Source organism: Bos grunniens, chromosome 15, assembly GCF_055505025.1.
Source record: "Bos grunniens cultivar Pamir isolate PY7600 chromosome 15, Bosgru_T2T1.0, whole genome shotgun sequence".
NCBI classification, from domain to species: domain Eukaryota; kingdom Metazoa; phylum Chordata; class Mammalia; order Artiodactyla; family Bovidae; genus Bos; species Bos grunniens.
The window spans coordinates 55,307,408-55,324,237 of record NC_141179.1 but is presented as its reverse complement, the minus strand read 5'-3'; the positions used below and the strand labels follow the sequence as shown (position 1 = coordinate 55,324,237).

Sequence of the window (16,830 nt, the reverse complement as noted above, 5' to 3'; positions counted from 1 at the left end):
CACATTGTGCATCCTTTTAGTGAACACGTGAAAACACCCAGAAAGCAACTAGTTGCTGAACAACCATTGACAGGAGGTTGGAACCCACCAAAATAAGATACCCCACATCCCAGGACCAAGGAGAAGCTGCAATGAGACAGTAGGAGGGGCACAATCACGCCAAAATCAAATCCCATACCCACCGACTGGGCAACCCATAAGCTGGAGAACAGCAATACCAAAAAGGTTCTTGCACTGTTGCAAAAGTTCTAGGCCCCCATCAGACTTTCCAATCTGGCGATCCGGCAAAGAGACTGGGAATCCCCAAGAAATCTGACTTTGAAGGACAGTGGGATTTGATTGCAGAACTTCCTCAGGACTGGGGGAAACAGAGACTCTTGAAGGGTACCAACAAAACCTTGTGCATTCCAGGGCAAAGGAGCAGTGACCCCACAAGAGACTGAGTGAGACCTGCCTGTGAGTGTTAGAGGATCTATGGAGGCATGGGTCAGCAGTGCCTGCTGCAGGGATGGGGCACTGGCAACAGCAGTCCTGGGAAGCACATGTTGGCATAAGTCCTTCTAGAGATCACCTTTAGCCCTACTATAGAGCCTGTAGACTCCAGGACTGGGCAAGCCTCAGGCCAAAAAACTAACAGGGAGGAAGCACAGCCCCACCCAATATCAGCAGAAAATTGAATTAAAGATTTACTGAGCATGGGCCTTGCCCATCAGAGCAAGACTCAGTTTCCCCCCCAGCTAGTCCCTCCTATCGGGAAGCCTGCACAAGCCTCTTATCCTCATCAACCAGAGGGTAGACAGAAGAAGCAAGAACTACAATTCCACAGCCTCCAGAAAGAAAACCACAATCACAGAGAGCTAATCAAAATGAACACATGGATTACAGCCTTGTGTAACTCAATGAAGCTATGAGCCATACCACTCAGAGCCACCCAAGACAGATGGTTTGTGGTGGAGAGTTCTGACCAAACGTGGTCCGCTGGAAAAGGGAATGGCAAACCACTTTGGTATTCTTGCCTTGAGAACCCCATGAACAGTACGAAAAGGCAAAAAGATTTGACACCAGAAGATGAGCCCCCACCCCACTCCAGGTCAATAGGTTTCCAATATGTTACTGGGGAAGAGTGGAGAAATAGCTCCAGAAAGAATAAAAGAGGCTGGGCCAAAGTGGACACGATATTCAGTTGTAGATATGTCTGGTGGTGACAGTAAAGTCCGATGCTGTAAAGAATAATATTGCATAGGAACCTAGAATGTTAGGTCATGGTAAATTGGACGTGGTCAAGCGGAAGATGCAAGAGTAAACTCTGACATTTTAAGAATCAGTGAGCTAAAATGGATGGGAATGGGCAAATTTCATTCAGATTGCAACCACAATCTCAAATATCCCATTATTCAGAACACTGAGTTCCTGCTGAGATTACAAAACCAGAAATCTCAAAGCAAAGAGTGATGGCTCATCATCTTTTACAATTGAGAAAAAAAATATTAAGGAGGAAAGGAAACTCCTCCCTTTTAAATGCATCAAATCAATGCTATCTTCAATTTTAATTGACATGATCCAGAGTACTCAATTTCCTGATCTGAGGAGTCCACCTTCAAGGTGACTTTCAAGGTCAAGAAGAGCTTTCAGGCTTCTCTTTGCCATGGCCCATGAACTCTCCAGTCCTTCAACAGGAATCTCCTTCTCCTTTATGCTTTCTGAACACATTGCTGGTAGAGCTTGAAGAGGTCAGGGCACAGGTCTCCGGAGCCATCCCCCTTGAGGAGCTTCTCAGCAAAGCTGCAACTGAAGCACTGTACTTGGGCTTCACATCAGTGCAAGCCTCCCCTACGCTGTTCATGGCATCAGCTGTTTCTTGTGTTTTTTACCTAAATTTGAAATTTTAATACACTCATGATACTAACCTTTGTTGGTTACACATGTTGTGAATCTCTTCTCCCAATTTTTAGCTTGTGTTTTAAGGTGTCACTGGATGAACAAACATTTTACATTTTAATATATCCCTATTTATCAGCCTTTTATTAAATAGTCATTGCTTGGTCTGATTCAGAAAATTTTTCTTACCTATATTTACCATTAAGAATTTAAAGCTTGTTTTTCATAGGTAAGCCCTTTCTGGATGCTTATGTGTACAAGTATGAGTTAGGTTCCAATTGTATCTTTAACATATGAGAACCATTCTGGGCAGTCCCTTTTGTTGAACACCTCTCTCTTCCCCAATGATGTAACGTGCCACCTCTGTCATACAACAGATTTCTACACATGTGGCCTGTGTCAGGACTCTTATTCACTTTTATTAGTCTATTTATCTATATCTGCTGGTGCCACACAATCTTAACTATTTATTTAGTTCTTAAATCTGGGAGGGCAAGCCTGCTTGCTCTTCTATCTTAAAAGTGTCCAGGCTATAACTCACTCCTACTCTTCCATATACATATTGAAATTATCTCAACAATTTTCAAAAATTCTCTCTTGGATGTTTGAATTCATAAAATGTTGAATCACAGTTCATTTTGAGGAAACACATATGTGAATAAAAATGAAAGGAAAAATTAATTAATTAATTCACAAGTCATGATATCTGGGCTTCCCAGATGGCTCAGTGGTAAAGAATCTGCCTGCCAACACAGGAGACTTGGGTTTGACCTCTGGCTCAGGAAGATCCCCCAGAGGAGGTAATGGCAATCCATTCCAATATTCTTGCCTAGAAAATCTCATGGACAGAGGGGCCTTGTGGGCCACAGTCCATGGCGTCACAAAGAGTCAGATACAACTTAGGGGACACACGTCACAATATCCAGCAAAAGAACAACAAAGAAACCACAGGAAGAAAATAATAATGATAAAGGTAGAAATGAATGAGAGGCTTGGGAAAAAAACAGCTCTAACGAATAAATTAAATTTTTAGTTTTCTGAAAAAAGGATGAAAGAAAACATACTACTAGCTAATGTAATCAAGAATAAAAGGGACAAATCACAGATACACAAAGTAAGAAAGAAAGGACAGTGGAGATATAATTGAAACAGGAGAAATTTTTAAAATCAAAAGAAGGAGTTCCCTAGTGTGCTAGTGCTTAGGATTCAATGCTGTCACTGCCATGACCCAAGTTCAATCCCTGGTCAGGGAATTGAGATCTCACAAGCTGTGTTGAGTGCCAAAAAATAAATAAAGAAAATCAATAAAAATCAAAAGAAACTACTTTGCAAACTTTAATGCAAAAACATTTGCATGTTTAGATACAATTGACTGTTTCCTAAGGAAATACAATTTACCAAACAAGCCAATTAATGATAGAAAACTTAAGCAGATGAATTTCCATAGAAGAAACAGAGAACATTACCAACGAATTTCCCCGCCACCACACACACATACACAAATCAGCTCCAGAAAGTTTCATAGAAGTTAGCCAAATCTGTAAAGATAGAGACCTCTGATGCACAATAAATTGTTTGCAATGCTTTTAAAATGAAAAACTTCCCATTTCTTTCTTCTATAGCAAGTATTACATTGATATTTAAACTCAGTTTTGTAGAAAACAGCATGAAAAACAGAACTATAGACTGAATTACTTGTGAATATTAAAGCAAACTATTTGAATAAAATGGGTTTCCCAGGTGGCTCAGTGGTAAAGAATCTGCCTGCCAACTCAAGAGACACAGGAGACAAGGGTTCAATTCCTGGGTTGGGAAGATCCCCTGGAGGAAGAAATGGCAAACCACTCCAGTATTCTTGCCTGGAAAATAGAAATATTACACTCAAAAATATTAGGAAACAATCCAACATCACGTCACCATATACCATGAACAGGAAGGATTAGGGAAACCATTAATATATTACATCAGATTAACAGATTTAGGAAGATAATCATATGGTTATTTCCATAGATGCTGAAAAAGCTCCTGATCAAAACTCTCCACACAGTGAAATTTATGAGTGATTTCTTAATATGATAAAATATATACACTTTGTTCCTAAAGCCAGAATCTAACAACACAGAAATACTAAGGGTATTTCCGTAAGATCAGCAATAAACCAAAGAGGCCCTCAACATTGTACTGGCGGCACTAGGAGAAAAGTAAGAGAAATCAGGAAGAGGCCTAAGAATGGGGGAGAAAGGGAGTCAATCCATCCCTTGCAGGTAGTATGATTATGTATCTGGAAAGCCCCCAAAGTATTTTGCATTTGTCTTCATTGTTATTATTTCTGGTGTTGCTCATTTCTTACTATAAATCCAGGTTTTTTTCTGGTATCATATATATTCTGCCTGAAAAACTTCCTTTAATGTTTCTTATAGCACAAGACAATTGGGAATTCATTCTCCTGGCTTTTGTTTGTCCAAAAGCATCTGTGTTTCTGCCTAAATTTTTGAAAGATATCTTCACTGGAATAGCTTTTTCTGTTGACCACATTTTTTCTTTCAGCTCTTTAAAGATGCAATTCTTGTCTTTGTTCCTCTGAATGTAATGTATCTTTTTCTCTGACTGCCTTCAACATTTTCACTTTACCTTTGGTTTCCAGAAATTTTAATATAATGCATCAAGATTAAAAAAAGAAAATCCTGTTGAGAGTCTCTGTGTTCTTGGATCTATGATTTCATCACTTTCATTATTTTTGGAACATTTTCAGCCTACCTCTTTGAATACTTCTGCTCTGTTATCTCTCCTTCTGGGATTTCAGCTACATGGGTGTTAGACTGTTCAATATGGTATTGCAACTCTTTAGAGCTCTGTTGTTTGTTTTCACTTCTTTTTCTCTTTGTGTTTCAGTCTAGGTAATTTTTATTGACCTCTCATCAATATCTGTAATCATTTCTTTGGATATCTTGAGTCTACTGATGAGCCCAGAGCTCTTCATCTCTCTCTCTCTCTCTCTCTCTTTTTTTTTTAAATAATTTTAGTATTTCCATTTGACTCTTTCTTGGTATTTCCAATTTTCGGTTAATTTTAACACTAGGTCCTCAGTACAGCCATCTGCCTGTCTTTGAGATATGTGCTTCCTTGTTCCTGCATTCTTCTGTGTTTCTTATTATCTACTACCTCCCTCTGGGTCTCATGGGTTGGCTGCACAGATCCTGCCAGGCAACCCTCTCCATCCTGCCACTCCCCCAGGCTCCAGTGGTAGCTCCTCCCCTTGCCCTTTCAAGCCTATAAGGGGCAAGACCTCCCTCATCTGGCTACAAAGGAGACACTCAAATATTTATTGGATCAATTAATTAAAGTATCTGGAACATAAGGTGTTGAGAGAATGCAGGTTGATAAGCATGGAATTAGGAATTCAATCATAACTCATTGGTAAAAGACCTTGACTTCCTCTGAGCGCCCAGAAAGCAGGCTGAACTGCCAACTAGAAATAACCAAATGGATCTGAATCCAAAGTCAAGTGCAGGAGGTGAGTACTGTGCAGAAGACTGTATCAGCTGCTGGGTGCTGAGCCCCCATGCCTGTGGGCAAGGTCCGTCTGTTCTGCCATCCAGGTGGCCTCCTAACTTTAGCAAAAGAAGAAGAAAACCCTCTTTGACAGTTCACCCTAAGAGCCTGGGATTTCTCTTTGCTGCTGGCTTTATACCGGGCACTAAAGGTAGACAGTGATCCCTACTCTGATTCGCATTCTACAGGTGATCCTGAGGAAGCACCCACCCTTTCTGGACCTGTTTCTACATCTATAGAACAGATGAGGTTAGAGCTATAAGGGAAATAACTCAGATCAAGGGCCTACAGGACTATGAGTTGTTCTTTGTATTAATACTTTTAAAAGAGCCAACATTTTTGAGTGTCTACTAAGAAACAGGCGATCTATGTGCATTGTTCCATTCAGTTCTCAAAGCAACCCAATGAGGTAGGTGCTACTGGTATCACTAATTTACACACATAAAAACTGGCATCTCACATTATTCTCACAACTCTCCAATATAAATGCTGGTCCCATCACAGCTCTGAGAGGCGCAGTGATCTATCTAAAGTCTCAGGTCACAGAAGACAGGAGCTGGGCTCGGTTTGGGTCCTCCTGACTCCAGAGCCTTCTTTCCCCTTCTTCACACTCTCCATTCCATGTTTATGACTGGTTTCCTTTCTTGAACAGCCCATAAAAATCTTCAAAGCTCAGTAATCCTGTGTCCCCAGTATGAGAGACAGACCGAGAGGATAGAACTGTTTTGATTAAAAAACTGAAATAAGGGCGGAGACCTGCACATCCAGCGGAGCGGCCAAAGAGGGGTGCACTACACCGCTACCCCAGGGCGGGCAGCTGGCTGGCCGGTCCGCTCCGCACCCACCCGCACCCGCGGGCGGCGGTCGCGCAGGCTCAGCGGCGGAACTGCGCCTGCGCGGTGAGCGCGGACGCCCTCGCCTTCCAACGCCGGGTGACATCTGCCGGCGCTTCTCTGGCTTCGGCCAGAGTGGAGGTGAACTTTCTCCTCAACCATGTGGACAGCAGAAAGCGGCGAAGCGCAAGACGGACAGTGGGAAGAAGTGTATCAATACTTCCTCCTCCACGACTAGAAGACGTTGTCCAGGAGGGTGAGCCCGGCGCTAAAGAACCTTAACAGTCTGGATGCTGGAACCCCATGGGGCATCAGGGTCGAGTTCCAACGGCATATCGAGGAGCGAGGGGCCCGCGCACACCCGCCTCCCCCCTGCCCCTGACTATCCCCCAACCCCTGCCCCCGATTGTCCCTTCCACCCTTGACTTTCCCCCCTCCCCAGCCCCACCGCTGTCTCTGACCCCATCTCCTGCCCCCAACCCAATGCCTAACCTTGCCCTCGCCCCCCTAGCCCCAAACCCTGACCGCGAACGCCTGACCCTCGACTCTTCCTTCCACCCTAAACTGTCCCTCCACCTCTCCTCCCTTTCTCTTTACGTGCTTTCTCCTTTTCTGTTTTTTGTTTTAACTTCAGAAGTACCTGAGAGTCCAAATAGAATCTGGACAGCTCCCAAATCTTCTGTGTTGTTTCCGCCTTTCATTGTCTAGTTGTAATTACTAACAATCTTGTTCGAAGACTTGTTAGAACCTTCAGAATTTGACAATTTAATTTGGGCCTTAGGAGCATCATTTCTTTAAGGAGAAGATGATTCTGCTCTCTAACCCCTGGCCCTATTCCCACTTCTGTTGCCCCACCTCTTGCCCCCAATCCCTATCCCCGCCCCTCTCCCAGGCCAGCGGCCTGATTGAGGGCCAGGGGCTGAGTGCTGTGCTCCTGTCCAGCCCTTGGTGCTACTGGGTCCACCAGCAGGTTGTAGCCACCACGTGGAATCCTGTGGTCCGTCCACCCTTTTCCAGTATCTGTGGTCCACTTGCCTCTCACATCCCACCTTCACTTCAAGCTGTTTGAGAAAGCAGCCCGTCAGAGCTCCTTCCTCAGCCCGTCTGTCCAACCAGCCTGTATTCCTAAAACTTCTGGATTATAACATATTCTTCAGTGGAATCACCTTCTCCTTGAAGAAATGAGGTTCCTAAGGCCCAAATTAAATGGTCAAATTCTCAAGGTTCTAACAAGTCTTCGAACAGGATTGTTAGTAAATAACAACTAGACAATAAAAGGCAGAAACAATACAGAAGATTTGGGAGCTGTCCAGATTCTATTTGGACTCTTGTGCTTTTTAAGACTCTCGGATACTTCTGAAATTAAAACAAAACAAAACAAAACAAAAAAGGAGAAAGCAAGTAAAGAGAAAGCGAGAAGAGTTTGGGATGGAAGGAAGAGAGCCAACCAGTACCAGCCCTGGGGAGGCGCTCCCTCTGGTGGCGATTCTTTGGAGTTGCAAGCAGGGTGGACTTCTTTGTAGTGCAGGGCTGGCGAGGGCTGGAGAGGAGCCTGAGTAATAGGCAGAGCTGTTGAGGGGAACTTGCTCACAGAGATGGCTAAGTGGTCTATTTCTGCTAGGTTTGGCTGCAGAGTAGCTAAATCTGTCCCTTTTCCAGCTTTGTCAGCATGGAGAATTCTAAGCCTTCCTAGGGCTGTGTCCCCTGTGGAGCCCCTCCTGTATGTCTGGTGCTTTGAAGTATGGACCTAGGAGGAGGAATTACTTGCTTTACAGAGGAAGAAACAAACTCAGAGGGGTTAAACAGATTTCTCCAGATCATCACAATAATATAACCTTTTTGTTTACTTGTTTTTGTTTGTTTTTATTGAAATATTGTTGATTTACAATATTGTGTTAGTTTCAGGTATACAGTGCAAACTAATTCAGTTATACACATGTATATATACTGTTTTCCAGATTCTTTTCCATTATAGGTTATCACAAAATATTGAATATAGCTCCCTGTGCTGTACAGTAAGACTTTGTTGTTTATCTGTTTATTTATAGTAGTGTGTATATGTCACTCCCAAGCTCCTAATTTATCCCTGCCCCTGTTTTCCCCTTTGGTAACCATAAATTTGCTTTCTATATCAGTCTATTTCTGTTTTGCAAAGAAGTTCATTTGTATCTTTTTTAAGATTCCACATATAAGTGATATCCTATGATACTTGTCCTTCTCTGTCTAACTTACTTCACTTAGTATGATCATTTCTATCTCTGTCTAACTTACTTCACTTAGTATGATCATTTCTATCTCTAACTTACTTCACTTAGTATGATCATTTCTGTCTCTGTCTAACTTACTTCACTTAGTATGATCATTTCTGTCTCTAACTTACTTCACTTAGTATGATCATTTCTGTCTCTAACTTACTTCACTTAGTATGATCATTTCTGTCTCTGTCTAACTTACTTCACTTAGTATGATCATTTCTGTCTCTGTCTAACTTACTTCACTTAGTATGATCATTTCTGTCTCTAACTTACTTCACTTAGTATGATCATTTCTGTCTCTAACTTACTTCACTTAGTATGATCATTTCTGTCTCTGTCTAACTTACTTCACTTAGTATGATCATTTCTGTCTCTAACTTACTTCACTTAGTATGATCATTTCTGTCTCTGTCTAACTTACTTCACTTAGTATGATCATTTCTATCTCTGTCTAACTTACTTAGTATGATCATTTCTGTCTCTAACTTACTTCACTTAGTATGATCATTTCTATCTCTGTCTAACTTACGTCACTTAGTATGATCATTTCTGGGTCCATCCATGTTGCTGCAAATGGCATTATTTCACTCTTTTTATGGCTAATATTCTATTGTGTGTGTGTGTATATATATATATATATACCACCACTTCTTTATCCATTCATCTGCTAATGTACGCTTAGATTATTTCCATTCTTGGCTGTTGTGAATAGTACTGCTATGAATACTGGGATCCATGTATCTTTTCAAATTAGAGTTTTCATCTTTTTAGAATACACACCCAGAAGTGGGATTCCTGGATCATATAATAACTCTATTTTTTGGTTTTTAAGGAATCTCAATACTGTCCTCCATGGTGGCTACACCATTTTACATTCTAACAGTATGGGAAGGTTCTCTTTTCTCCACACCATCTCCAGCATTTATTATTTGCAGACGTTCTGATGATGGCCATTCTGACTGGTGTGAGGTGATACCTCATTGTTTTGATTTACAGTTCTCTAATAATTGGAGATATTCAGAATCTTTTTGGAAAAGGAAATGGCAACCCACTCCAGTGTTCTTTCTGGGAGAATCCCAGGGACGGCAGAGCCTGGTGGGCTGTCGTCTATGGGGTTGTGCAGAGTTGGACACGACTGAAGCGACTTAGCAGTAGCAGCATCTTTTTGTGTGTCTCTTGGTCATCTGGATGTCTTCTTTGGAGAAAAGTCTATTTAGGTCCTCTGCCCATGTTTTGATTGGGTTGTTTGTGTTTTTGATATTGAGCTGTATGAACTATTTGTATATTTTGGAAATTAAGCTCTTATCAATTACCTCATTTGCAAATATTGCCCCCCCTATTCTGTAGGTTGTCTTTTCATTTTGTTATAGTTTCCTTTGCTGTGCAAAGGCTTATAAGCTTGATTAGGTCCCATTAGTTTATTTTTGCTTTTATTTCTGTTGCCTTGGGAGACCTAAGAAAACATTGCTATAGTTTACATTGGAGAATGTTTTTCCTATGTTCTTTTCTAGGAGTTTTATGGTGTCTTGTCTTATATTTAAGTCTTTAAGCCATTTTGAGCTTATTTTTGTGTATGATATGAGGGAGTGTTCTAACTTCATTGATTAACACACAGCTGTCCATCTTTCCCACCACCACTTGCTGAAGAGATTGCCTTTTCACCCTTGTATATTCTTGGCACCTTTATCAAAGAGTAATTGACCATACGTGTGTGGGTTTCTTTCTGGGTTCTCTAATCTGTTCCATTGATCCATGTCTGCTTTTGTGCCAATACCATGCTGTTTCGATTACTGTGGCTTTGTAGTGTTGTCTGAAGTTAAGACCACCATTTGGAATCCACCTATGTCCTGGCCATCTTCTTCTTTCATTCACATTCTCTCCCTGGGTGATGTTGCTCATGACATGGTTTTAATGCCCATCTGTGTGTGATGACTTCCAAGTTTATAAATACACGCTTTACCTGTCCTCCAGACTGTCAACTTAATATCTGTTCTTGGATATTTCAAAAGCATCTCATGACTAACATGTTCAAGGATGGACTCTTGGTTCTCTTTTTCACTCTCACTTCCAATATTCCTTAACCTCTTCAAGTCTTCTCCTTCACAGAAAATGTCACCATCATCCACCCAGTAGTTTGAGGCCAGGAGATAGTCTAAATCCTCCCTTACTACCATTCCCCTTACCCTCAACCAATCAGTAACATCTGTCGTTTCTAGATCCAAAATACATCTTGAATGCCTCCACGTCCACCCATCTCCCTTCTCCTTCACCTGCAGGGACTACCACAACGGCCTCTGTACTCAGGGTCCTACTTCTCTTACTGACTTATTCACCCAACAGATAGTTGTCAAATGAGCACGTTCTATTTGTCAGGCACTGCTCTGGATACTGGGAACATAGCAGGAGCAAGACTTATCCACTGGCTTCTTGTCGTCTGTTCTTCAGTGTTATCACTGTGTTATAACTGTTTTTTTTTTTTCTTTTAATTATGCAGCTTGCTTGCTTAACAGTTACACAATGACTTCCAAACTCTTCACCTTGGCCCACAAGCGCAGGCGTGATCTGGCCCCTCTGGCAGTTCCTCCTGCCAACCTTCTCCTCTTCTCCACTCATGTTCACGTGCTTTAGCCACACTGCCCTCCTTTCATCCTTCCAGTTCCTTATCCACGTCACACTCCCTCCCACCTCAGGACCTTTGCTCAAGCTGTCCTCTGCCTGGAGTGTTCTTGCCCCAACGTTATGATTGCTATTTCCTTCTTCTTCAGGTCTTGATGTAAATGACACCTTTGAACACCCTGTTATTCCCTCTTCTTCCATCCTGGACATTTCTTCCAAAGCCTTTATCTCACGGGGTGGTATTAAAATCAATCATTTTTACTTTTATCTACTATATAGACTGTAAACCCCTATAGGGCAAGAATCACAATTATATAATTCACCAGTCTATATCCAGCAGCTAGAAGGTACATTTATTAAATTAAAAAACGTAGGACTGAGGCTTTCTCCTTCTCACTTTCACGTGCCTCAGAGCTGAAGGAAGCACCTCCTCCTCTGTGGCATTTTCCCCTTCAGGCTAAACACCCCACACAGTAGCCTGCGCTATGCAGCACTGCCTAAACTATGTTCAGTGAAGCCTTGCTATCGCAGAAAAGTTTATGATGAGTTGCATTTGGAGAGTTACAGTACATAGCATGCTGAGGTCCTGTTATAAAGAGCTTGTTTAGCTCTGTTCAATTCCTCTGTTCCCCACATACCTTGTTTGCCTAAATATTGCAGTACAACTTAATCAGAAACTTGGCAATTTCTGAGCTCAAGGACAATGGCCAGATTCCATACAGAATCGCTGCAGAGTCTGCCTGGAGTAGAAACTGAACGCCTGGACTTTGGACCAGACAGGCTTCCAGAGCCTGAGATTTCTCTCCATACCCTGGGGATGATGAATGTACTGGGCACCTGTGGCAGGCTGAATAATGATCCCCAAAGATGACCACATCCTACCCCCAGAGACATGAATGCTACCTTACATAGCAGAAGAGGCATGGCATACATGATTAAAGAAGTTTGCTATTGTCCTGGATTATGTATTATTCGTGGGCCTGATACAATCACAACTGTCCTCAGAAGAAAGATGCAGGTGGGTGAGAATCATGGGAGAATGCGGTGTGATGATGGAAGCAGAGGCTAGAGTGATGAACTTTAAATATGAAGGAAAAGGGTACAAGCCAAAGAACACAGAAGCTGAAAAGAGCAAGATAACAGCTTCTCCCCTCAGTGCCTCCAGGAGGAGTCAGCCTTGCTGATACCCTGACTTTAGCCTAATGAGACTGATTTCAGACTTCTGACTTCTAGAAGTATAAAAGAATAGCTTTGTGTTGTTTTAAATTTGTAGTAATTGTGATGGGAAGCTAATATAGCACCTTGAAGAGGTTCAGCAAGTCTTAATTTGGAACTTTTCCTTTTCTCTTGCAATCCCAAATGGCCACGGCAAAACCCTTAGCCTGTAATCTGTGCACCGTGAGCTAGCCTGCTCTTTCCTCTGCCCATAGGGAATTTCTCTCATAGGTAGCCAGCCCAACCTCCCGGGCCCAATTCAATACATCCTCCTCCACACGGTCTGCTATGACCCCACCACACCCACCGGATAGAGCAGAGTCCACAGCATGGACACTGGGGAACCCTGTCCACCTCGCAGCACAGTTGCCCTCATTCATATCTCATTATCCACCAGGCTGTGAACATCAGAGGAGGTTTCATGGATAGATTGAATGAATGGTGTATAAGGTGAAAGCCCAAGGTTCTAGAAGAGGGCTTTGCTCTATGGTTCCACAGTGAAATAAACATGCTCTGTCTATTGTGGGTGGATGCCTTCATCTGTGTCCTCACCTTGGGCCCACCTTGTGAAGCCAGCACATCACTTTGCATCCTGGACAGTTTCCGTTGGACATCCCACAAGCCCCTCAAGCCTACTGGGTTTGCATGATGCAAACTGACACCAGCGTGTAACAAACATTGCTCTCCTGTATCCCCTGATGCCATCAGGTCACCAGCACCACCATGTACCCCTCCCCTCCACCCCCAGTCTGGGCCTCTTCCTTCTCTCACTTCCCATATCTAATTATTTACAAAGTCCTGCCATTTCTACCATATGCTCATCTCTCAAATCCATCTTCCTCTCTCCATCTCCACTGCCCCTTTCTGCAGGCCAGACAACCATCACCTTTTCACTGGACCCTGCTACAGCTTCCTCCATGGTTTTTCTGCTCCAACCAGCCTCTTCTCCACACAGCAGCAGCCAGAAAGAGCTGCTAAAACCCGCATCTGAGCATTTTGCTCTCCTCGCCCAGACAGAGCAGATGACAGATGGATGTTTCAGTCTCCTATGTGTAGCCAATCAGCCGCCTTGCTCCTTGTCCTTCTCCAGTGTTTCCTAGGAGACCACAACTGCTGATGGCAGATGGCCCCCAGCTATGTCCCTGTATACTGAATTATGATACCCAGTTCTGCAAGGAAATCAGCAGCAGCTTCCTCTATGGCCACCATTATGACTCAAAGGGACCCAGCCCTGCAAGGCCAGCAGAGGCCTCCTGAGGCCTTCATAGGCCGGCAAGCATAATAAACTTGTGCCAAGCATTATAACTGGTTCCTGCATCAAATACCATTTTTCGCAGTAAAAGTTTTGAAAAGGATTTTTATAATTCTGAGTTTTGTGAAGAGTTAACTATTCATTTTGTTTTGTAACTTAACTTTATTCTAAGTTAATTAGTTTGGGATGCCTGTGACTAGTTGGCATCATACTGCATTTGTGGACATTTAAACATTTATTAATTTTGATATTGCTGTCTATCTGCTCATGTTTTAGAGTCAATATAATTTTCTTCTTGGAGCTTAACTACTTGTGTAAGATCTTGGAAAGCTTGTGGGCCCCAAGCCATGAGGCCATGAGACTATTAAAATGTCTCTGTGTTTTTGCAGAAGCCTGGCTCCCCCAAGAGCTTAAGGCTGAACTCATACCAGAGCCAGGTGGCTCCTGGCATGCACTGTGCCATGGAGGACCTGGGGATAAGGAAAGAGGGGAGAGGCTTGGGGTAGGGGGAGATCCTGGAAATTCTGAACATGCTTTCCCACCTTCATCTTGCACCTTCCAACTTCCCATGCCCTCTCCTCACATATGGCTGGCTCAGACCTAGCTCTCTAGAAGTTTGGCTCCTCCAGGAACTTAGGCCCTGAGCTAAGAGAAGAGAGATCAGACATCTCTGATCTCTGTTGGCTGTCCCATACCTCAATCTCTTTTCCGATACTCCATTTTTAGGACCCCATGTCCCCAGCATTCCAGCCTCATGGGGCTGTATAATGGAAAGAGTGGAGACTTTGGAATCAGAAAATCCTGGACTCGCATGCTGGCTCGGCCTTGAATTAGTTTGATAATTTGGGGCAAGTCATTTCCCTTCTCTGAGACCTGATTTCCTCATTTGCAAGACTAATTGGATAATGCTAACTCATGGCTATGGAAAGGATCAAACATGAAGCCTCTGGCACAGTGCTTGGCAGTCTGTAGGCGTGTAGTAAAGAGTAGTATCTTTCATTCCAGCCATTTCTGAACCCACAGTCTCACCAGTCACTGAATTTGGCTCTCATGTCCTGGTTTCCTGCCCTTTTTAGGTGATCCTTGCCACTAGGTTACCTATCAGGATGCCAAGCCTATGTGAGGAAGAAAATGAGAGGTCTGTTTGCCACATAGCTGATAGGTACTGGGCATAGTGGTGGGTGCTTTAAGCAGGTGATACTAGCACCCTTTAAGGACTGTTAGACAGAAATAGTTGGTGTTTTCCAACAGGCTCTGCTCCCTCTTCCCCACCCTCAGTATCCCTGGTGCTCCACCACTCTGCAGAGGTGCAGAAGGCAAAATGTGGGTCCTCTTGGTGAAGTTACAAGCCACAGTCCTCCATATTCATCAAGAGAAAATTGATTATAACTAAAACCGGTGCCCCTGACCATTGAGCTCAACCCTACTATTTAAGCCCAGCAGGAAGGCATATCTTTTAAAATAGAAAAAAACATAATCACTTAATTTCAGTGCTCATCATAAAAGATTTCGAGTCAGCAAACCAGCTTAATGGATTGTAGCTAATGCATTTTCCTTACAGAAAGCAGATAGCCTGTGTCCAGCTTCCACCAGAATTACAGTCATCCTGCAAAAGATGGCAGCACAAACTTGACCCACCCTTCTGTTGTCCACCAAAACTTCTTGCAGCTTTCTTCTAATAAGGGGCAATGCCTCCAGAAATCCAAGTCAAAGACTGCTCAACAAGCACGAGGTAAGCTCTCTAAATTGTTTTCCAGTGACCATCACCACCATCTTCATCTGCATCACCGCTACCATTATTACCACCACCCCATCATTACCATCACCATCATCATCGTCACCACCACCACTGCTTCAGCTACATCACCACCACCATGACCATTACCACTGTCGTCACCATCAGCCAGCTACCATCATCAATACCACCACTGTCACTACCAACCAAACACCATCATCCCTACCACCACCATGACCACCACCATCACCATTATCCAACCATCATCATGAGCATCTACCATGTATCAGGCAGGATATACCACACAACATTGCTATGAGGTTAGCACTGTTATCCCTATTTTCCAGAGAGAAAACTGAAGCTCAGAGAAGATAAATCATTTCTCCAAACTTACCCAGCTGATAAGGGCTAGGATTCAAAGTATGGTTACTCTAAAAGCCCAGATTTGTTTGTTTGTTTTACTGTCATATAGTGTCTCTCCTACTTCTCCTTTTATCACCATGAACTGCCTCTCCCTTTGCTTGGCAGCTCTCGTAAGCTCCTCCCCTCCAGTTCAGTTCAGTCGCTCATTCGTGTCCGACTCTTTGCGACCCCATGAATCGCAGCACGCCAGGCCTCCCTGTCCATCACCAACTCCCAGAGTTCACCCAGACTCAGGTCCATTGAGTCAGTGATGCCATCCAGCCATCTCATCCTCTGTCGTCCCCTTCTCCTCCTGCCCCCAATCCCTCCCAGCATCAGAGTCTTTTCCAATGAGTCAACTCTTTGCATGAGGTGGCCAAAGTACTGGAGTTTCAGCTTTAGCATCGTTCCTTCCAAAGAAATCCCAGGGCTGATCTCCTTCAGAATGGACTGGTTGGATCTCCTTGCAGTCCAAGGGACTCTCAAGAGTCTTCTCCAACACCACAGTTCAAAAGCATCCATTCTTCGATGCTCAGCCTTCTTCACAGTCCAACTCTCACATCCATACATGACCACAGGAAAAACCATAGCCTTGACTAGCCGGACCTTTGTTGGCAAAGTAATGTCTGCTTTTGAATATGCTGTCTAGGTTGGTCATAACTTTCCTTCCAAGGAGTAAGCGTCTTTTAATTTCATGGCTGCAGTCACCATCTGCAGTGATTTTGGAGCCCCAAAAAATAAAGTCTGACACTGTTTCCCCATCTATTTCCCATGAAGTGATGGGACCGGATGCCATAATCTTCGTTTTCTGAATGTTGAGCTGTAAGCCAACTTTTTCACTCTCCACTTTCACTTTCATCAAGAGGCTTTTTAGTTCCTCTTCACTTTCTGCCATAAGGGTGGTATCATCTGCATATCTGAGGTTATTGATATTTCTCCCGGCATTCTTGATTCCAGCTTGTATTTCTTCCAGTCCAGCGTTTCTCATGATGTACTCTGCATGTAAGTTAAATAAGCAGGGTGACAATATACAGCCTTGACATACTCCTTTTCCTATTTGGAACCAGTCTGTTGTTCCATGTCCAGTTCCAA

General features: G+C 43.2%; 1 pseudogene; it reads right to left on the bottom strand.

The window, feature by feature from the left end:
• Nucleotides 1–1,505: 1,505 nt before the first annotated feature.
• On the bottom strand, nucleotides 1,506–1,843 carry LOC147358283 (TP53-regulated inhibitor of apoptosis 1 pseudogene; annotated as a pseudogene).
• Nucleotides 1,844–16,830: the final 14,987 nt, after the last annotated feature.